This window comes from Hyla sarda, chromosome 5 (genome assembly GCF_029499605.1).
Source record: "Hyla sarda isolate aHylSar1 chromosome 5, aHylSar1.hap1, whole genome shotgun sequence".
Classification (NCBI taxonomy): domain Eukaryota; kingdom Metazoa; phylum Chordata; class Amphibia; order Anura; family Hylidae; genus Hyla; species Hyla sarda.
The window spans coordinates 366,284,713-366,309,011 of record NC_079193.1 but is presented as its reverse complement, the minus strand read 5'-3'; the positions used below and the strand labels follow the sequence as shown (position 1 = coordinate 366,309,011).

Sequence of the window (24,299 nt, the reverse complement as noted above, 5' to 3'; positions counted from 1 at the left end):
GCTGTCCGGGCATGCTGGAGTTGTAGTTTTGCAACATCTGGAGGTCCGCAGGTTGTAGACAACTGTCCTATACTTTACATTGCACGGATCCCCTCAACATATGATGGTTTTCAACAAACGATGGTCCATTTGGAACGGATTACCATTTTATGTGGAGGGACCACTGTATCTACACATATTTATGTATTATTATTATTATTATTATTATTTTTAATCAGGCATTCATAGCATAAAAAAATAAACAGAAAGTTCATCTTAGTGGGTACAACTTCAGTGTAAAAAAATATTACAGTTAATTTAACCTATTTCTGCAATATTACAGCTGAGAGGAGCACAATTAATATTCTATAAGTATGTTTGCGTGGATAACAGCCATGGAGTTTACTCTAAAAGAAAAAACATCTCCTATTGATTTTATTGAGAGAAAGGGAAACTATGGAAATACAAGTGACACTTTTTTCCATGTTGCCCTGCTCTGAAGCTCCCATAGAAATCAATGGGCTCTTTAGGACAGAAGCCCGTTGCACTGACAACAGCGAAATCAATGGAGCAGAGGTTTTTGCCCCTCTGTACAATCCTAAAACCTCATCCTTATGTAATCTCCTTACTACTGGGGTGACACACTGTAACAAACCTCCTCCTCGATGTAATCTCCTTACTACTGGAGTGACACACTGTAACAAACCTCCTCATGTATTCTCCTTACTACTGGGGTGACACACTGTAACAAACCTCCTCCTGACTTAATCACCTTACTACTGGGGGTGACACACTGTAACAAACCTTCTCCTGCATGTAATCTCCTTACTACTGGGGTGACACAGCTGTAACAAACCTCCTCCTGCATGTAATCTCCTTACTACTGTGGGTGACACATTGTAACAAACCTCCTCCTGCATGCTAATTACCTTACTACTGGGGTGACACATTGTAACAAACCCTCCTCCTCGATGTAATCTCTTTACTACTGGGGTGACACACTGTAACAATCTCCCCTCCTCATGTAATCTCTTTACTACTGGGGTAACACACTGTAACAAACCTCCTCCTCATGTAATCTCTTTACTACTGGGGTGACACACTAAAGCAGAGTACGCACCCCATCAAGAGGGCGCTCCAGATGGCTGCCTATTTTGCCTATAGGCAGAGCCGGCCCTGGTCCCCTAATACATAAATGAAGGGGGTCTCTATATTTCTTGTTAAAGTGTTTCTCCCTCCTCAGATTAATAACACGGTCTGAGACAGGGAATTGTGGGGTTTCATGGCTTCCATTGTGCCGTCAGCTGAGAATCCCCTCACAAAAAAGAGGATCTGTAACCAAAAACAGACACTTCTCCATTTGGAACCAAAAGCCTATTTTTATGTATCTGCTTCAGTACTGGCGCAAAATCTACATAATCCAGGTCACACAGCGAGGAGAAAAATGTGATCGTTTGTAGCCAAAAATAAAAACAGCTCCACAGACCAACAATGTCACGGATAGAAAAACCAGGTCTGGTGCAAGGAATTTTGCCGCCCCATTGGCTGCTCCCTGTGACACGCACCAACCTTACTACTGGGGTGACACACTGTAACAAACCCCCCCCCCTCATGTAATCCTCTTACTACTGGGGTGACACACTGTAACAAACCCCCCCCCCCCTCGTGTAATCTCCTTACTACTGTAATCCTCTTACTACTGGGGTGACACACTGTAACAAACCTACTCCTCATGTAATCTCCTCACTACTGGGGTGACACACTGTAACAAAGCTCCTCCTCATGTAATCTCCATACTACTGGGGTGACACACTGTAACAAACCTCCTCCTCAGTGTATTCTCCCTTCCTACTGGGGTAACACACTGTAACAAACCTCCTCCTCATGTATTCTCCTTACTACTGGGGTAACACACTGTAACAAACCCCCTCCTCATGTAATCTCCTTACTACTGGGGTGACACACTGTAACAAACCTCCTCCTCATGTAATCTCCTTACTACTGGGGTGACACACTGTAACAACCTCCTTCTCGTGTAATCTCCTTACTACTGGAGTGACACACTGTAACAAACCTCCTCCACATATAATCTCCTTACTACTGGGGTGACACACTGTAACAAACCTCCTCCTCATGTAATCTCCTTACTACTGGGGTGACACACTGTAACTAACCTCCTCCTCATGTAATCTCCTTACTACTGGAGTGACACACTGTAACTAACCTCCTCATGTATTCTCCTTACTACTGGGGTGACACACTGTAACAAACCTCCTCCTCATGTAATCTCCTTACTACTGGGGTGACACACTGTAACTAACCTCCTCCTCATGTAATCTCCTTACTACTGGAGTGACACACTGTAACTAACCTCCTCATGTATTCTCCTTACTACTGGGGTGACACACTGTAACAAACCTCCTCCTCATGTAATCTCCTTACTACTGGGGTGACACACTGTTACAAACCTCCTCCACATATAATCTCCTTACTACTGGGGTGACACACTGTAACAAACCTCCTCCTCATGTAATCTCCTTACTACTGGGGTGACACACTGTAACTAACCTCCTCCTCATGTAATCTCCTTACTACTGGAGTGACACACTGTAACTAACCTCCTCATGTATTCTCCTTACTACTGGGGTGACACACTGTAACAAACCTCCTCCTCATGTAATCTCCTTACTACTGGGGTGACACACTGTAACAAACCTCCTCCACATATAATCTCCTTACTACTGGGGTCACACACTGTAACAAACCCCCTCCTCATGTAATCTCCTTACTACTGGAGTGATGGGGTTTTGCTGGATGCTGGATGGGAGGGGGCTTCAGATGTTGGCTAACTGTATTGCTGCAGGCAGAGTGGTGCCCCCATTATGAGTGCTCTCTAGGCGGCTGACTATTTTGTCTATAGACAGAGCCGGCCCTGGAAAAACCTGACATAACCCCGAGTCAATGAAGTCAGCTCCACAGACCTACAATGTCATAGACAAAAAAGACTTGTCATAGCCCAGTGGTCTCAAACTGTGGCCCTCCAGATGTTGCAAAACTTCAACTCCCAGCATGCCCGGACAGCCGTTGGCTGTCCGGGCATGCTGGGAGTTGAAGTTTTGCAACATCTGGAGGGCCACAGTGTGAGACCACTTTCATAATCTAGAGATCTATAGATCCAAATTGTCAAAGGTAGAAAAACTTTGTAGATACTTTGTAGAAGGGGTACTCCGCCCCTAGACATCTTATCCCCTATCCAAAGGATAGGGGATAAGATGTCAGATCGCCGCAGTCCCGCTGCTGGGGACCCCGGGGATCGCTGCTGCAGCACCCCGCTATCATTACTGCACAGAGCGAGATCGCTCTGCACGTAATGACGGACGATACAGGGGCCGGAGCACCGTTACGTCACGGCTCCGCACCTCGTGACGTCACGGCCCACCCCCGTCAATACAAGTCTATGGGAGGGGGCGCGGCGGTCGTTACGCCCCCTGCCATAGACTTGCATTAAGGGGACGGGCCGTGATGTCATGAGGGGCGGAGCCATGACATCACGCTGCTCCGGCCCCTGTATCGTCCGTCATTACGCACAGAGCGAACTCGCTCTGTGCAGTAATGATGGCGGGGTGCCGCAGCGGCGATCCCAGGGGTTCCCAGCAGCGGGACCCCGGCGATCTGACATCTTATCCCCTATCCTTTGGATAGGGGATAAGATGCCAGGGACGGAGTACCCCTTTAAGGACAGGAGGGGTGTTAGGAGTAGTTAGGGAATATAATCTGCGTTAGTCTAGAAAACATGGTTTCATGACAGGTTCTCTTTAAGTACAGGTAAGTATGACAGATTGACCGATCTTCCAAGAAGCCAAATAACTTATGCTTAACCCCTTAAGGACTCAGGGTTTTTCCATTTTTTCATTTGACATTATTCCTCCTTACCTTTAAAAAATCATAACTCTTTCAGTTTTTCACCTAAAATTCTATGTTCTTATTCTTATTTTTTGCGCCACCAATTCTACTTTGTAATGACATCAGTCATTTTACCCAAAAATGTACAGCGAAACGGGGAAAAAAATCATTGTGCGACAAAATTGAAGAAAAAACACTATTTTGTCAATTTTTGGGGCTTCCGTTTTTACGCAGTACATTTTTCGGTAAAAATGACACCTTATCTTTATTCTGTAGGCCCATACGTATGAGGACTCATTTTTTGCGCCGTGATCTGAAGTTTTTATCGGTACCATTTTTGTTTTGATCGGACTTTTTGATCCCTTTTTATTCATTTTTTATGGTTTGGAATGTGACCAAAAATACACTATTTTGGACTTTGAAATTTTTTTCGGACTTTGAAATAGTTCGGACATTTACGCACGCGGCGATACCACATATGTTTATATTTATTTTTATTTACATGTTTAATTTTTTATTATGGGAAAAGGGGGGTGTTTTGAACTTTTGTTCAGGAAAGGGTTAATACATATTTAAACTTTTTTTTTTACACTTTTTTTTTTTGCAGTGTTATAGCCCTCATAGAGGGCTATAGCACTGCACCCTTTGATTCATTGCACAGATCCCTGCCATGGGTTACCATGGCAGCGATCAGTGTTATCGGCACTTGATTGCTCCTGCCTGGATCTCCGGCACGGAGCAGTCATTCGTCGATCGGACGCCGAGGAGGCAGGTAAGAGCCCTCCCGGTGTCCTGCACGCTGTTCGTGACGCCGCAATTTCACCGCGGCGGTCCCGAACAGCCCGAATGACTAGCCGGGATAGTTTCACTTTCACCTTAGAAGCGGCGGTCAGCTTTGACCGCCGCTTCTAAAGGGTTAATACCGCACATTGCCGCGATCGGCGATGTGTGGTATTAGCCGCGGGTCCCGGCCGTTGATGAGCGCCAGGACTGACGCGGTATGATGCGGGATCGCGGCGCGACCCCGCTTCATATCGCGGGAGCCGGCGCAGGACGTAAATATACGTCCTGCGTCGTTAAGGAGTTTTAAAGCGGTGCTCCGGTGGAAATCTAATTTTTGTTTTAAAATCAACTGGTGACAGAAAGTTAAACAGATTTGTCTGCTTGCCATGGCCCCGCTGCTGGGGGCCCCCGCGATCTCCCGCAGTACCCGGTGTTCTAAACAAATGCCGGGTTCCTGCAGCAGTGGTCGTAACTTCACGACCACGCCCCCTCGTGTTGTGACACCACGCTCCCTCCATTCATGTCTATGGGATGGGGCGTGTCGAATGACACACCCCATCCCATAGACATGAATGGAGGGGGAGTGATGTCACGAGAGGCGTGGGCGTTACGTCATGATCACGGCCTCTGGCTCCGAGCATTCCCCTTTAAGGGGTACTCCGGTGGAAAACATTTTATTTTTTTTTAATCATCTGGAGCCAGAAAGTTAAACAGATTTGTAAATGACTTCTAATAAAAAAAAAAAATCTTTATTCTTCCAGTACTTATTAGCGGCTGTATATTACAGAGAAAGTTCTTTTTGTTTTAAGATTTCTTTTTTTCTTTTCTTCCCTGTCCACAGTGCTCTCTGCTGACACCTCTGTCCGTATCAGGAACTGTTCAGAACAGGAGCAAATCCCCATAGCAAACCTATCCTGCTCTGGACAGTTCCTGATACAAGAGGTGTCAGCAGAGAGCACTGTGGACAGATGGACAGAATAAAAAAAAAATCCAAAAACAAAAGAACTTACTCTGTAATATACAGCCACTAATAAGTACTGGAAGGATAAAGATTTTTTTTTTTTTTTTAATAGAAGTAATTTACAAATCTGTTTAACTTTCTGGCACCAGTTGATAAAAAAATAAATAAAAATACATTTCTACCAGAGTACCCCTTTAAAGGAGTAATCCAGTGGTGAACCATTGGTGAACAACTTATCCCCTATCCTAAGGATAGGGGATAAGTTGCAGATCGCGGGGGGTCCGACCGTTGGGGCCCCCTGCGATCTCCTGTACGGAGCCCTGACAGCCCGCGGGAAGGGGGCGTGTCGACCTCCGCACGAAGCGGCGGCCGACACGCCCCCTCAATACAACTCTATGGCAGAGCCGAAGCGCTGCCTTCGCCAATCTCCGGCTCTGCCATTGAGATATATTGAGGGGGCGTGTCAGCCGCCGCTTCGTGCGGAGGTCGACACTCGGTATCTGGCAGGAGAGCCTGGCCCCCGTACAGAGAGATCACAGGGGGCCCCAGCGGTCGGACCCCCCGCGATCTCAAACTGATCCCCTATCCTTAGGATAGGGGATACGTTTTTCACCACTGGACTACCCCTTTAAGGGAAAGAATTTGAACGAAATTCAAGCTCCTCTCCAGAAGAACGATGAAGAGGTATTTTTACACTTTCACATGGCGTAACAAAAAGGAAGTAAAACAGACGCTCCTCTCGTGTTTAGGATCAGGAGTTCTTCATCTAACTCGTATTATTTTTGGATGAGGAGCAGGCACATTTGGCCGGGCGCTGGACAGAACTGGCTGCATAGGAGGTTCATGCGGGCGTTCAACGCTATATATCTGTCATGTTTTATTACACGGAATGGGCGGTGTTTTTTATGCTTTTGATATCGTACGTGAATAATTACATTCTTTTATGGCAGTGGTCTTCAACCCGCGGACCTCCAGATGTTTCAAAACTACAACTCCCAGCATGCCCGGACAGCCAACGGCTGTCCGGGCATGCTGGGAATTGTAGTTTTGCAACCTCTGGAGGTCTGCAGGTTGAAGACCACTGTTTTATGGTAAAGGTCACAAGACTTCCTCATTCCCATCATGCTATGTAGTACACGGGACATTCCTGATGAATAAGCTTTATCTATAGTGATCTCCATTGTGTCACTCACCGGCTGTTGACTACAACTCCCAGCATGCAAGTGTTTTCCAGCCAGGATGCTGATGCAACAGCTGGAGGAACCCAAAGACTGATCTATGATTTTATAATTATTGGAAGACTTCTATAATGATTATGGAAAGCTACAAGAAAAGATGTCTGGAACTGGAATTGCACTGAAAACTTGCTTTATTTGCTTGACAGGAGTAACAGGACAGGAGTAACAGCACAGCTTTTCACACTCACAGGTGCTTAACCCCTTAAGGACTAGTGTTGAGCGGCATAGGCCATATTCGAATTCGCGAATATTCGCGAATATATGGACGAATATTCGTCATATATTCGCAACTATTCGCATACTCGTTATAGTCCCGTTTTATTTTCGCATATGCGAAAATCCGCGTATGCGAAAATTACATATGTGAATAATAGCATATACAAAATTAGCGTACGCAAAAATGCGCATATGCGAAATTTAGCATATGCAAATGTTCGCATATGCGAATTGTTGCACACCAGTCTCACACAGTAGTATTACAGCCTTCTTTACACCACACAAGCTGGAAGCAGAGAGGGATGATCACTGTGATGTGTACTGTGAAGAAAAAAAAAAAAAAAAAAAACGAATATTCATAATTACGAATATATAGCGCTATATTCGCGAAATTCGCGAATTCGCGAATATGCGATATTCGCGGATAATATTCGAATTGCAAATATTCGTGAGCAACACTATTAAGGACTCAGCCCATTTTGGCCTTAAGGACTCTGACAATTAAATTTTTAAGTTTTCATTTTTTCCTCCTCGCCTTCTAAAAATCATAACTCTTTTATATTTTCATCCACAGACTAGTATGAGGGCTTGTTTTTTGCGTGACCAGTTGTCCTTTGTAATGACATAACTCATTATACCATAAAATGTATGGTGCAACCAAAAAACACTATTTTTGTGGGGAAATTAAAACGAAAAACGCAATTTTGCTAATTTTGGAAGGTTTTGTTTTCACGCCGTACAATTTATGGAAAAAATTACATGTGTTCTTTATTCTTAGGGTCAATACGATTAAAATGATACCCATTATTACATACTTTTCTATTATTGTTGCGCTTAAAAAAAAATCACAAACTTTTTAACCAAATTAGTACGTTTATAATCCCTTTATTTTGATGACCTCTAACTTTTTTATTTTTCCGTATAAGCGGCGGTATGGGGGCTCATTTTTTGCGCCATGATACCATATTTGCATATAAAAAACTTTTAATACACTTTTTATAATTTTTTTTTTTAATAAAATGTATTAAAAAAGTAGGAATTTTGGACTTTTTTTATTTTTTTTTGTTCACGCCGTTCACCGTACGGGATCATTAACATTTTATTTTAATAGTTCGGACATTTACGCACGCGGCGATACCAAATATGTCTATAAAAAATGTTTTTTACGCTTTTTGGGGGTAAAATAGGAAAAAACGGACGTTTTACTTTTTTATTGGGGGAGGGGATTTTTCACATTTTTTTTTACTTTTACTTTTACATTTTTTTACATTTTTTTTTACACTTGAATAGTCCCCATAGGGGACTATTCATAGCAATACCATGATTGCTAATACTGATCTGTTCTATGTATAGGACATAGAACAGATCAGTGTTTTCGGTCATCTCCTGCTCTGGTCTGCTCGATCACAGACCAGAGCAGGAGACGCCGGGAGCCGCACGGAGGAAGGTGAGAGGACCTCCGTGCGGCGTTATGAATGATCGTTCATTTAAATCGCGAACTCCCGCAGATGCCGGGATCTGTATTGATCCCGGCACCTGAGGGGTTAATGGCGGACGCCCGCGAGATCGCGGGCGTCGGCCATTGCCGGCGGGTCCCTGGCTGCGATCAGCAGCCGGGATCAGCCGCGCATGACACGGGCATCGCTCCGATGCCCGCGGTTATGCTTAGGACGTAAATGTACGTCCTGGTGCGTTAAGTACCACCTCACCAGGACGTACATTTACGTCCTGCGTCCTTAAGGGGTTAAAGGGGTATTCCAGGAAAAAACTTTTATTTTATATATAAACTGGCTCCAGAAAGTTAAACAGATTTGTAAATGACTTCTATTAAAAAAATCTTAATCCTTTCAGTACTTATGAGCTTCTGAAGTTATGGTTGTTCTTTTCTGTCTAAGTGCTCTCTGATGACACGTGTCTCGGGAACCGCCCAGTTTAGATGAGGTTCGCTATGGGGATTTGCTTCTAAACTGGGCGGTTCCCGAGACACGTGTCATCAGAGAGCATTTAGACAGAAAAGAACAACCTTAACTCCAGAAGCTCATAAGTACTGAAAGGATTAAGATTTTTTTTAATAGAAATAATTTATAAATCTGTTTAACTTTCTGGAGCCAGTTGATATATAAAAAAAAAGTTTTTTTCCTGGATAACCCCTTTAATCATAGAAGTCTACGATTAACCCCTTAAGGACAATGGACGTACTCCTACGCCCCCGTTTCCGAGTCCTTAAGGACCGAGGACGTAGGAGTACGTCCTGTCCATTCCCAGCCCCCCACCGCTAGCCGGAGGGGAGCCGGTGCCCGATGCCTGCTGAAATCGTTCAGCAGGCATCGCGGCATAACGCCGAGGGGGGTCATTATGCCCCCCCATGTCGTCGATCGCAGCGCATTGCTCGTCAATTCAGACGAGCAATGCGCTGCGATTCCGTTCCCCGCCGCTCGCCGGGCGGGGATCGGAGCCGGATATCTGCTGATTTCTATCAACAGACATCCCGGCAGTGTGCAGGAGGAGGTCCGGAGGACCTCCTATACCTGCGATCGCTGCAGGACGCCGGTAACTACTTACCGGCGTTCTGCAGCAGTTCCGGGTCATCAGGGTCACGTGTGACCCTGTGACCCGGATATAGATGGTGACTGGTGGTGTAGTATACACCACCAATCACCATCCATGCTGTACTGGGGGCTGGCATTGTGGCCACCCCCTCAGTACAGTTGTGATTGGGTGGCCAAAGTGGCCACACCAATCACATAGTAATGGGAGGGGATGGTGGGGGCTAGGAGCACGTTGCTCCGTTCTGCCCACCATTCCACATAGAACTGGTGTGCAGGACGGAGCCCCGTGCTGCCCACCATCCCCTGAGTCCAAAAAAAGTGCCCCTTGCCCCCTTTCTGTGGCCCCTTGGCACAGAAATCGCCAGGGATAGCTTTAGATTAGGTAGGGACAGGTTAGGGTTAAAAAAAAAAAGTTTTTTTTTGTCTTTTTTTCAGCGTACTTCAGTGGGTGTCCGTGGGTCCGTAGCACCTTTAGCTGCGTGACCCCGGCCCTGCTGGGTCGCTGCGGTCTGCCGCCAGCCTTTTTTTTTTTTGGTGCAGATCTTTTTTTTTTTTTTTTTTTCACTAAGCGTGTGTGCGGACCCTCTTAGTTATAAAAGAGCGGTCCGCCACCGTTTGTTAAAGCCCACCCGCCGCTGATCAGTCCCGTAGTACTGATCAGCGTTTTTTTTTTGTGGTGCCGGCGCTTTTTTTCTGGTTTTCTAGCGTGTTTTTGCACCCATAGGCGGTCCGTGCCACCAGTAGCAGGCGTGTACTGTGTGGCCGGACCTTACCTGTGTGTGTGCGGCGTGCCTCACCGCTGTCGGTGATTTATCACTGATCAGCGTTTTTTTGTGGTACAGGCACTTTTTTCGGTTAACGCGGTTTATTTTTTGCACCCATAGGCGGTCCGTGCCACCAGTAGCAGGCGTGTACTGTGCGGACGGACCGTACCTGTGTGTGCAGCCTGTCCCGCCGCTGTCTGTGATTTATCACTGATCAGCGTTTTTTTGGGGGGTTCAGGTGGGTGCATTTTTTTCGGGGTAAAGCGTTTTTTTTTTTTTCTGTTTTTTTTTGTGTGGGGGTCAGTGGCCAGACCCCCCACTGACTTCTGCGCCCCCTGCCGCCACAAGCGCTAATCAGTGCGCACACCACTGATTAGATAAACGCTTTTTTTTTGGCGCAGGGCTTTTTTGCGCTAGAAGTCCCCCCCTTTTTTTTTAAAAAGGCTCCTTTTTATTTTATATTCTTTTCTGTTAGGGCGGGTTAGTTAGGTTAGGTTAGGTTAGGGAGGGTTAGGGCGGGTTAGGGAGGTAATATCGCACCACACCACACGCAGCACACACACCAATAAAGTTTCCCCCCCCCACACACACACACACCCCCCGTATCCACATTAGAGTAGGGAAATGGCCCGCAGAGTGTTTTCGGCGGAGGAGGCATATGACCTAATTGCCTCCGACACCGAGAGCGGCTCAGAGGACGATGAAGACCCCACCTTCCTTATTTCATCGTCCTCCTCATCATCTAGTTCTGATGATGAGCCACCAAGGCGGCGGAGACGCCGCCGTGCGGTGCCGCAAACCTCCTCTGCCCTTGACCCTGTGCCCCATGCTAGTATGAGTCCCCCTGGCGCTCATACTAGTGAAGCCCCCCTGCCAAGATCACTGGTACATCGTACCGGAGAACTTGACTGGGCTGAGCCAGCGGACCACGAGCCTGTGATTTCTGAGTTTGACTCAGGAATCAAAATTAACATCGCCGGGTTCACTGAAAAGGACTTTTTCGGTAATTTTTTCAGTGACGACTTTGTTAATTTGATGGTTACACAGACGAATCTGTACGCCCAACAGTTCGTCGCCGCTAACCCGGTCTCACTTTTAGCTAGACCCGGCGGCTGGACTCCAGTCGATGCAGCCGAAATGAGGACCTTTTGGGGCCTCGCGCTGCATATGGGTATAGTTAAAAAACCCAGTGTCAGGCAATATTGGAGTGGGGACGTCTTTTACCAGACACCCCTCTACAGTATGGCCATGGCATGCTCCCGGTTCGAGGCCATTCGGAGATGTTTGCATTATGCTGATAATGCGGCATGTCCCCCCCGAACTGATTCCGCGTATGACCGCCTGTATAAAATCAGGCCGGTCATCAATCACTTCGGGGCCAGATTTTGGGAGGCCTATGTCCCGGGGCGGGAGGTCTCTATTGATGAGTCTCTCATCAGCTTCAAGGGGAGACTCAGCTTCCGGCAATACATCCCAACCAAGCGGGCGCGGTATGGCGTGAAGATGTATAAACTTTGCGAGAGTACCTCCGGGTACACTTGCAAGTTTATAGTGTATGAGGGACGAGATTCCCGTTTTGAACCCCCAGAATGTCCCCCCACTCTGGGTGTTAGCGGGAAAATCGTTTGGGGCCTTTTGCACCCATTGCTAGATAAAGGTTACCACCTTTACGTGGATAACTTTTATACTAGTATCCCTCTCTTCACGTCCCTCGCCGCCAGATCCACGGTCGCTTGTGGGACAGTCCGGAAGAATCAAAGAGGCCTTCCGCCCCATCCCCTACATGCTCCTATCCCCCGGGGTGAGTCCCGTGCCTTTTCCCATGAGTACCTATTGTTGGTCCGGTATAAGGACAAGAGGGATGTCCTTATGCTCACCACAATTCATGGGAATGGCAGCACCCCTGTCCCTGTGCGAGGTACCGTGGGACCGGTCCTCAAGCCCGATTGTATTCTGGACTACAATCGGTATATGGGGGGAGTTGATCTTTCTGATCAAGTCCTCAAGCCATATAACGCCATGCGGAAAACACGCGTATGGTATAAAAAGGTTGCGGTCTACATGGTACAGGTTGCCATGTACAACTCTTTTATACTGTACCAGAACGCTGGCAACACAGGGACATACCTGGAGTTTCAAGAGGTAGTTCTAAAGGCCCTCATCTATGGTGACCGCCAAAGAGAGGGTCAGAGCACCTCTGGAACTTTAGGTCCCCGGATCGTCCCCGGCCAACACTTTCCTGGTGTGATCCCCAACACTGGAAGGACGGGACGAACCCAGAAGAAATGCAGAGTGTGTCACAAGAAGGGGAGACGGAGGGACACCACCACTCAATGTGACACTTGCCCCGATCATCCGGGCCTCTGCATAGGCTGCTTCAGGGAGTATCACACTTCCATGGAGTACTAAATTTTCCATCCTTTGCCCTAATTTTCATTCCCCAGAATTCGGCTCCAATGTACCAGTCCAGGGTACATTGACTTCCAAATTTTAAACCAAAACACACCCCCAAAAAACAAAACCTTTTTCCCAATAGCCCAATATCTTTTTTTTTTCTTCTTCCCCCTAAAAAATGGGTCATGGGACACAGAGTCAACAGCATTGGAGGTTTGCAGTTGCCTCAAATGCGCAACACTCTCTCTCCCCACCTGAGCGGGTTGCGCATTTGAGGTAACAGAATAGGGACGGCCCCACACATCCCCTTCCCAGAATGATGATTCAGAGTATAGGGTTTGGGGCGGGCATCATTTTTACTTTTGGCTGTACTCTGGGTCATCATTCTGGGAAAATAATTGGCATATCAGTACTAAAATTGCAATTTTCTTCCCCCCATAGTACTCTTCATCCATTCCTGGAAAATAAATGAAGGGAACACCCGTCTGTTCCAAATCTCCACTTCACCCTATACACCTTCCCTAGGGGGTGTACTGTTTGTAGTATTCTCACATGTGGGTGTTCCTTTCTTGTATTTTCCTCTGAATGTATGTAACTGTTAGGTCCGTAACAAACATCCGCCTCAAATGCGAAGAGTTCTCACTGAGCTCTGTCGTATTTTCAGGCGACAATTCGGAGTCACATGTTAGTTGTTCCCAGAAAGATGAAGCAGAACATAGGTTGAAAATTGCAATTTTCAAAAGCTACCCTTCATCCATTCCTGGAAAATAAATTTAGGAAACACCTGTGCATTAAAAATTACCCCTATACCCATTCCTCAGGGGAGGTACTTTCTGTAATGGTGTCACATGTGGGTGTTTCATTTTTGTATTTTGCTCGGAATGTATGTAACCTCTACAAATACAAAGTGACCTCTATGACTTCTGAGCCTTGTTGTGCGCCCGCCCAGCATGTTACCCCATATGTGGATGTATTTTTATAGTCAGGGGGAAAAGCCCTCCAAAATTTGTAACCCAATTTCTCATATTATGTTAATAATTGGGTAACCCCAGCATTTTACTGTAAAAAAATCAAATTTTTCAATTTATCGCCCACTTTTCAAAAAAAACCTGTGAGATGTTATTTCCCGCTGTACCCCTTGTTACGTTCATTGAGGGGTGAAGTTTCTAAAATGGTGTCACATGTGTTTTTTTTTTTTTTTCTGTTGGGGGCTTTATAAATGCACATGACCCCCGACTTCAATTACAACAAAATTTTCACTCCTTCTATTCTGAGCATTGTAGTGCGTCCACAGAGCAATTTACATCCACATATGGGGTATTTTTTTTCTCAGACAAAATTGCTCTACAAATTTTGGGGGCCTTTTGCCCTATTACCCAATGTGAAATTGAAACATTTGGGGTAACACTATCAATATAGTGCAAAAAAATCTAATTTTTCACTTTTACAGCCCACTGTTCAAAAAACCTGTGAGGTGTAAGTACTCACTGTAACACTGTTACGTTCCCCAAGGGGTCTAGTTTCCAAAATGGTATGCCATGTGTTTTTTTTTTTACTGTCCTGGCCCCATAGGGGCTTCCTAAATGTGGCATGCCCCCAGAGCAAAATTTGTAACTCCTTCTCTTCTGAGACCAGTAGTGCGCCAGCAGAGCACTTTTCACCCCCATATAGGGTGTTTTCTGAATCGGTAGAAATTGGGCTTCAAATTTTGGGGGGTATTTTCTGCTTTAACCCTTTGCAAAAATGTAAAATTTTTGGGAAACCAACCATTTTAGGTAAAATGTATTATTTTTTTTTTACATATGCCAAAGTCGTGAAACCCCTGTGGGGTATTAAGGTTCACTTTACCCCTTGTTACGTTCCCCGAGGGGTCTAGTTTCCAAAATGGTATGCCATGTGGGTTTTTTTAGCTGTCCTGGCACCATAGGGGCTTCCTAAATGCAGCATGCCCCCATAGCAAAATTTGCTTCAAAAAAGCCAAATGTGACTCCTTCTCTTCTGAGACCTGTAGTGCGCCAGCAGAGCACTTTTAACCCCCATATGGGGTGTTTTCTGAATCGAGAGAAATTGGGCTTCAAATTTTGGGGGGTATTTTCTGCTTTAACCCTTTGTAAAAATGTAAAATTTTTGGGAAACAAAGCATTTTAGGTAAAATTTATTATTTTTTTTTTACATATGCCAAAGTCGTGAAACCCCTGTGGGGTATTAAGGTTCACTTTACCCCTTGTTACGTTCCCCGAGGGGTCTAGTTTCCAAAATGGTATGCCATGTGGTTTTTTTTTAGCTGCCCTGGCACCATAGGGGCTTCCTAAATGCAGCATGCCCCCAGAGCAAAATTTGCTTCAAAAAAGCCAAATGTGACTCCTTCTCTTCTGAGACCTGTAGTGCGCCAGCAGAGCACTTTTCACCCCCATATGGGGTGTTTTCTGAATTGGGAGAAATTGGGCTTCAAATTTTGGGGGGTATTTTCTGCTTTAACCCTTTGTAAAAATGTAAAATATTTGGGAAACCAAGCATTTTAGGTAAAATTTATTATTTTTTTTTTACATATGCCAAAGTCGTGAAACCCCTGTGGGGTATTAAGGTTCACTTTACCCCTTGTTACGTTCCCCGAGGGGTCTAGTTTCCAAAATGGTATGCCATGTGGGGTTTTTTAGCTGTCCTGGCACCATAGGGGCTTCCTAAATGCAGCATGCCCCCAGAGCAAAATTTGCTTCAAAAAAGCCAAATGTGACTCCTTCTCTTCCGAGACCTGTAGTGCGCCAGCAGAGCACTTTTCACCCCCATATGGGGTGTTTTCTGAATCGGGAGAAATTGGGCTTCAAATTTTGAGGGGTATTTTCTGCTTTAACCCTTTGTAAAAATGTAAAATTTTTGGGAAACCAAGCACTTTAGATAATTTTTTTTTTTTTTACATTTGCAAAAGTCGTGAAACCCCTGTGAGGTATTGAGGCTCACTTAATTCCTTGTTACGTTCCTCAAGGGGTCTAGTTTCCAAAATGGTATGGCATGTGGGGGGTTTTAGCTGTTCTGGCACCATAGGGGCTTCCTAAATGCAACATGCCCCCCAAAAACCATTTCAGAAAAACGTACTCTCTAAAATCCCCTTGTCGCTCCTTCGCTTCTGAGCCCTCTACTGCGCCCGCCGAACACTTTACATAGACATATGAGGTATGCGCTTACTCGAGAGGAATTGGGCTACAAACACAAGTAAAAATTTTCTCCTTCTACCCCTTGCAAACATTCAAAAATTGGGTCTACAAGAACATGCAAGTGAAAAAAATGAAGATTTTGAATTTTCTCCTTCACTTTGCTGCTATTCCTGTGAAACATCTAAAGGGTTAAAACGCTTACTGAATGTAATTTTGAATACTTTGGGGGGTGTAGTTTTTATAATGGGGTCATTTATGGGGTATTTCTAATATGAAGACTCTTCAAATCCACTCCAAACCTGAACTGGTCCCTGAAAAATATTGAGTTTGAAAATTTTGTGAAAATTTGGAAAATTGCTGCTGAACTTTGAAGCCCTCTGGTGTCTTCCAAAAGTAAAAACACGTAAATTTTATGATGCAATCATAAAGTAGACTTATTGTATATGTGAATCAAATTTTTTTTTATTTTGAATATCCATTTTCCTTACAAGCAGAGAGCTTCAAAGTTAGAAAAATGCAAAATTTTCAATTTTTTCGTCAAATTTTGGGATTTTTCACCAAGAAAGGATGCAAGTTACCATAAAATTTTACCACTATGTTAAAGTAGAATATGTCACGAAAAAACAATCTCGGAATCAGAATAATAACTAAAAGCATTCCAGAGTTATTAATGTTTAAAGTGACAGTGGTCAGAATTGCAAAAAACGCTCCGGTCCTTAAGGTATAAAATGGCCTGGTCCTTAAGGGGTTAAGCACCTGTGAGTGCGAAATGCGTCAGCGTTCCTTACCTGTACTGTGACTCCTGTCAAGCAAATAAAGCAAGTTTTAAGTGCATTTCCAGCGCCGGAGATCTTTTCTTTTAGATGAGGTTTGCTATGGGGATTTGCTTCTAAACTGGGCGGTTCCTGAGACACGTGTCCTCAGAGAGCACTTAGACAGAAAAGAACAACCTTAACTTCAGAAGCTCATAAGTACTGAAAGGATTAAGATTTTTTTTTATAGAAATAATTTATAAATCTGTTTAACTTTCTGGAGCCAGTTGATATATAAAAAAAAGTTTTTTTCCTGGATAACCCCTTTAATCATAGAAGTCTACGATTAAGCACCTGTGAGTGCGAAATGCGTCAGCGTTCCTTACCTGTACTGTGACTCCTGTCAAGCAAATTAAGCAAGTTTTAAGTGCATTTCCAGCGCCGGAGATCTTTTCTTTTGGATTGCTCTTGTGAAGCTGGGGCGGGACAGGCGCGTCCAATTGCGCAGGTGTGCATTTGGAGGTCGTTTGTGCAGAGCAGACCGCTTCATTTCTTTGCAGATTATGGAAAGCTGATAAATGGCTCTGATTCATATAATGGGGTGGGGGGCAGTTATTGGGAAGGACCTAGCACATAATAAGGGGGGGGGCAGGTATGGCTAGCTGGAGTTTATAGTATAAAAAATATGAGAAGACAGGAACAAAGAGAAATTCCAGCACCACAGTCACGGAATAAAAACGCTGCTTTATTAATTCATGGACAGGATCACAGAACACAGCATGCACGAACCAAGGAATGACGCGTTTCGGTGGGAGTAGCCGCCTTAGTCGTATTACACATACCCAGAATCCGTCCACTCAACATAGGCGGAGATCTCCTCCCACCGCCAGGTAAGACACCCGGACAGATTAGGTTAGAACTCCGCCCACACAGGCGGGACTAACATGTGATCGTCGCCTCAAATGTGCTTGAAAGATGAACATAACAGTAACAAAGACAAAATAGATAACAATGCAAATATCCACATTGTATCCATAGCCATCTGTCACCTAATCAGACATGAAAATATAATTAGTGAAGTAAATGAAATAAATGTGAAGATAGTTTCTAACACCCAGTGTCCAAATCATGTAATACAGGAAGGAAAACAAAATACTGAATATAACAAAACCAGTATTGTAGATATAACAATACGTTCAAAACACACATGGTGTAAATAGACGATAGTGTTGGGCGTGAATATTCGCATTTCTAATTTTTATCGCAAATTCAGGAATAATGCGAATATATTCGCTACATATTCGAAATTGCGAATATTAGTTTTTTTTCCTGCATATGTGAATATTTGCATATTCCTTCTTTTCATGTTCTTCTATATATTCGCAAAATATCGCAAATTCGAATATGGGCAATGCCGCTCATCACTAGTGATGAGCGGCATTGCCCATATTCGAATTTGCAATATTTCGCGAATATATAGACGAATATTCATCCTATATTTGCGAATTTTTGCGTATTCGTTATATTCGCATATTCGTGTATTGGAGGAAGAAAACAGTGAGGGGGAGGGGGCAACTTTCCTATTGGTTGCTAGGGATGTTGTTGATAACCTCTGACAAGTGTATTTGCATCATTCTAATTGGTCGAATTCGTGAATTTGCGATATTCGCGATAAAAATTCGAAATGCGAATATTCGCGCCCAACACTACTCATCACTAATAGACGACACTCTGTACACACCGCATAGCCAACATATGGTTAAAGAGGTACTCCGGTGGAAAACTTTTTTTTTTTTTTTTTATCAACTGGTTCCAGAAAGTTAAACAGATTTGTAAATTACTTCTATAAAAAAAAATCTTAATCCTTCCAGTACTTATTAGTTGCTGAATACTACAAGGGAAATTATTTTCTTTTTTGTAACACAGAGCTATCACGAGTAGGGATGGACCGTTATCAATTTTTTGGGCCGATACCAATAAACTGTGACCTTTCAGGCCGATAGCCGATAACTTATACAGATATTCTGGTATAAGTTATCGGCTATTTCCCCCCACCTGGCCCCGCAGAAGCCGCTGCAGTTCAATGATTTAAAGCAGGCGCCAGATTATCTCCCCCTGCTTGTCCTGGGGTCCTCCCTAGTCCAACCACCACCGCCGCTGCCCCCATTGCCTCCCCCATCCCCGGTTTTATAATGACATGTTCCTGGGGCCCGGGGGCCGACCCACTTCTGGCTCCGGCGGTGTCCTGCGCTGTCACTGTGTGCCCTGATGGGGACGTCGCATTGAGGACGTCACTCGTCATTGCACCATGCAGCGCAGCACGCAGGACGTCGCAAGAGCCAGAAGTAGCGCGGACCCCGGGAACAGGTAATTATAAAACCGGGGATGGGGGAGGCAATGGGGCAGCGGCGGTGGTGGTGGTGGCGGTGGTGGTCTCTGGCCGGGGAGGCAGGGCGGGGCATTATCGGCATATTCTGTTTATGTGTGTACAAAAAATATATATATATTTTGTTCAGCTTTATATACATATATATATATATATATATATATATATATATATATATAATGTATATTTTATGTCTTCTGTGTAGGAAATGGTGAATACACTGTTGCCTAAAATAATAAGCATTTACAATGTTAATTTGTCTGGCGATCTGCATTGTTTGACTGGCAGAAAGAGTAGGCAAGGTACTGACTATAAACTAATATTGAGGACCCCAAATACAGACGGAGAGCCTCTGCTTCAGAACATCTATTTACATTGTCAGTTTTTCTCTCCCAAAAAGCCAAAATATTCCTCTGAAAACATCTGCAATGTCCGCCAGCGATCACCGGGAACAAGAATTCCAGATCCTGCCAAAAGAAACTCGCATGTCGTCCTTGGTAGATTCTAATCTAAACACATTAACATTGTTTGTTATGGGCACCGCGCAGAAATCATCTGAGTGATACTTAGTTATTCTTTCTAAAGTTTTATGCTATGCAAGTTTTGTTTATATTCTTTTACAATTTTTATGACTAATAATGTTTTTTTTTTGTTATTTATATATATATATATATATATATATATATTTTGTTTTGTTTTTTAAATATTTTTTTTCTTCTTTTTTTCTTATTTTTCTGATTTGACTATTACTTAGTATTTTATATTTTATTGCAAGAGACATTTTACAAAATGTGTCTGTTTAAAAAGGAATTTAAAGGGGTACTCCGCCCCTAGACATCTTATCCCCTATCCAAAGGATAGGGATAAGATGTCTGACCGCAGCTGGGACCCCTGAGATCTCCCTGCAGCAAGCCGGAGGATAGTGATGTTGCGGTCATGCCTCCTTTTGACATCATGCCACGCCCACACCACGTGACATCACGCGACGCCCCCTCGTGACGGCTGTGGCTGTGATGTCATGAGCCTCCAGCGCCGCATCGCTGGTCATCCGGTACGGAGCAAAGTTCGCTCCGTGAACCGCATGACTAAGGTGCCGCAGAAGAGATTGTGGGTGTAACAGCAGCGGGACCCTCACAAACAGACATATTATCCCCTATCCTTTGGAGGGGGGATAAGATGTCTAGGGGCGGAGTACTCCTTTAATTTTTGTGGGCAGCCATCTTGCCTGAGCTGTTTTTCCTAGCATTTAGAGATATGGTTTACAACAACAATTAGGCAAAAATTGACAGGAGCTGTCCCATTTACGTAAGTGGGAAAGGTTACTGGGTATGCTCTGTGACCTTTTCAGAGGTCATTTCGTAGGGAAAGGGAGATTGAACTGTGAACATCAGATATTGTGAATGGTGGTAGATTCTGTCTTATCTTTCTACTGGTGGCAACATATAGGGAAAAGGAAAAAAGCTTCAATCTTTTTTATTTGTCTAACTATAACATGTTTCAGGGACACAACTCTCCTTCATCAGGTACCAGACATTGTTTCTTGTTTTCCATTTACATATTTAAGTATATCTGTAAGTCTATACACTGGTGTCACCTCTCACTGTAATCCTGTCTGTAATGATAAGGAGGAGACAACTGGGCAGTGATCTGTACAGGACACGAAGTTTCAGCTTAGTTTTAGGCCTAGTGGACAGAATGGGAACTGCAAGATTTCAGGAATATTTTATAACATAGATCAGTGTTTCAAAAGCAGTGTGCCTCCAGCTGTTGCAAAACTACAACTTCCAGCAGGCCCGGACAGCCTGGCTGTCCGGGCCTGCTGGAAGTTTTAGTTTTGCAACAGCTGGAGGCACACTGCTTTTGAAACACTGATTTAAGTTATTCAGCCAAAGGCTGTCTGAGCATACTGGGAGTTGTAGTTTTGCAACAGTTTGAGGCACCCTGGTTGGAAAACACTGGGCTAACACATCATGTCTAAGTCACCCCTTCAGAAAATCTGTAACATTCTCCCACATACGTTTTTACTGCCAATCATGTACTTAGAGGGTCCTTCCTCACAAGTTCTACCTACTACTACAGTGAAGCTAGTTACAGTGATGGCCGTAAATGTTGGCACCCCTGACATTTTTCAAGAAAATGAAGTATTTCTCACAGAAAAGGATTGCAGTAACACATGTTTTGCTATACACATGTTTATTCCCTTTGTGCGTATTGGAACTAAACCAAAAAAGGGAGGAAAAAAAGCAAATTGGACATAATGTCACCAAACTCCAAAAATGGGCTGGACAAAATTATTGGCACCCTTTCAAAATTGTGGAAAAAATAAGATTGTTTCAAGCACCTGAAAGCAGATAAAAAGGAGAGAAGTTCACTTAGTCTTTGCATTGCCTGTCTGTGTGTGCCACGCTAAGCATGGACAACAGAAAGAGTAGAAGAGAACTGTCTGAGGACTTGAGAACCAAAATAGTGGAAAAATATCAACAATCTCAAGGTTACAATTCCATCTCCAGAGATCTAGATTTGTCCACAGTGCGCAACATTATCAAGAAGTTTGAAACCCATGGCACTGTAGCTAATCTCCCTGGGCGTGGAAGGAAGAGAAAAATTGATGAAAGGTGTCAATGCAGGATAGTCCGGATGGTGGATAAGCAGCCCCAAACAAGTTCCAAAGATATCCAAGCTGTCCTGCAGGCTCAGGGAGCATCAGTGTCAGCGCGAACTATCCGCCAACATTTAAATGAAATGAAACTCTATGGCAGGAGACCCAGGAGGACCCCACTATGGAGGAGACCCAGGAGGACCCCACTGCTGACACAGAGACATAAAAAAGCAAGACTACATTTTGCCAAAATGAACTTGAGTAAGTCAAAATCCTTCTGGGAAAGTCTTGTGGACAGATGAGACCAAGATAGAGCTTTTTGGTAAAGCCCATCATTCTACTGTTTACCAAAAACGGAATGAGGCCTACAAAGAAAAGAACACAGTACCAATGATTAGAGATGAGCGAATTTACAGTAAATTCAATTCGTCATGAACTTCTCGGCTCGGCAGTTGATTACTTATCCTGCGTAAATTAGTTCAGCCTTCAGGTGCTCCGGTGGGCTGGAAAAGGTGGATACAGTCCTAGGAGACTCTTTCCTAGGACTGTATCCACCTTTTCCAGCCCACCGGAGCACCTGAAAGCTGAACTAATTCATGCAGGATAAGTCATCAACTGCCGAGCCGAGAAGTTTGTGACGAATCGAATTTACTGTGAATTCGCTCATCTCTATCAATTATGTTTTGGGGTTGTTTTGCTGCCTCTGGCACTGGGGGCCATGAATGTGTACAAGACATCATGAAATCTGAGGATTACCAATGGATTTTGGGTCGCACTGTACAGCCCAGTGTTAGAAAGCTGGGTTTGCGTCCGAGATCTTGGGTCTTCCAGCAGGACAATGACCCCAAACATACGTCAAAAAGCCCCCAGAAATGGATGTCAACAAAGTGCTGGAGAGTCCTGAAGTGGCAGCAATGAGTCCAGATCTAAATCCCATTGATCACCTGTGGAGAGATCTTAAAATTGCTGTTGGGAAAAGGCGCCTTCCAATAAGAGAGACCTGGAGCAGTTTGTAAAGGAAGAGTGGTCCAACATTCCGGCTGAGAGGTGTAAGAAGATTATTGATGGTTATAGGAAGCCACTGATTTCAGTTATTTTTTCCAAAGGGTGTGAAAACAAATATTAAGTTAACCCCTCAAGGACCGGGGGTTTTTCCGTTTTTGCATTTTCGTTTTTTGCTCCTTGCCTTTAAAAAATCATAACTCTTTCAATTTTGCACCTAAAAATCCATCTGATGGCTTATATTTTGCCCCACCAATTCTACTTTGTAATGACGTCAGTCATTTTGCCCAAAAATCTATGGTGAAATGGAAAAAATAATCATTGTGCGACAAAATTGAAAAAAAAAAACGCCATTTTGTAACTTTTGGGGGCTTCCGTTTCTACGCAGTACATTTTTTGGTAAAAATTACACCTTATCATTATTCTGTAGGTCCATACGATTAAAATGATACCCTACTTATATAGATTTGATTTTGTCGCACTTCTGGAAAAAATCATAACTTCATGCAGGAAAATTAATACGTTTAAAATTGTCATCTTCTGACCACTATAACTTTTTTATTTTTCCGTGTATGGGGCGGTATGAGGGCTCATTTTTTGCGCCGTGAAGTTTTTACCGGTACCATTTTTGCATTGATAGGACTTATTGATCGCTTTTTATTCATTTTTAAATGATATAAAAAGTGACCAAAAATGCACTATTTTGGACTTTGGAATTTTTTTGCGCGCACGCCATTGACCGAGCGGTTTAATTAATGATATATTTTTATAATTCGGACATTTCCGCACGTGGTGATACCACATATGTTTATTTTTATTTACACTGTGTTTTTTTTGTTATTGGAAAAGGGGGGTGATTCTAACTTTTAATAGGGGAGGAGTTAAATGATCTTTATTCACTTTTTTTTTTCACTTTTTTTTTGCAGTGTTATAGGTCCCATAGGGACCTATAACACTGCACACACTGATCTCTTATACTGATCATTGTTATTCCCATAGGGACCTATAACACTGCACACACTGATCTCTTATACTGATCATTGTTATTCCCATAGGGACCTATAACACTGCACACACTGATCTCTTATACTGATCATTTTTATTCCCATGGGGACCTATAACACTGCACACACTGATCTCTTATACTGATCATTGTTATTCCCATAGGGACCTATAACACTGCACACACTGATCATTGTTATCCCATAGGGACCTATAACACTGCACACACTGATCTTCATTATTGATCACTGGTTTCTCATAAGAAACCAGTGATCAACGATTCTGCCGCATGACTGCTCATGCCTGGATCTCAGGCACTGAGCAGTCATTCGGCGATCGGACAGCGAGGAGGCAGGTAGGGGCCCTCCCGCTGTCCTGTCAGCTGTTCGGGATACCGCGATTAGCCGCGGCTATCCTGAACAGCCCGACTGAGCTAGCCAGCAACTTTCACTTTTAGCCGCGCGGCTCAGCTCTGAGCGTGCGGCGCGGCTAAAGGGTTAATAGCGCGCGGCGCCGCGATCGGCGCTGCGCGCTATTAGAGGCGGGTCCCGGCTTCACTATGACGCCGGGTCCGCCGTGATATGACGCGGGGGTTACTGTGTAACCCCGCGTTATATCA

General features: G+C 44.2%; 1 protein-coding gene across 2 annotated transcripts in view; it reads right to left on the bottom strand.

Annotated features, from left to right (window-relative positions):
* TG (thyroglobulin) overlaps window positions 1-24,299 on the bottom strand; it is a 249,246-nt gene that overhangs the window by 32,303 nt on the left and 192,644 nt on the right. The gene's annotated exons all lie outside the window — the stretch shown is intronic.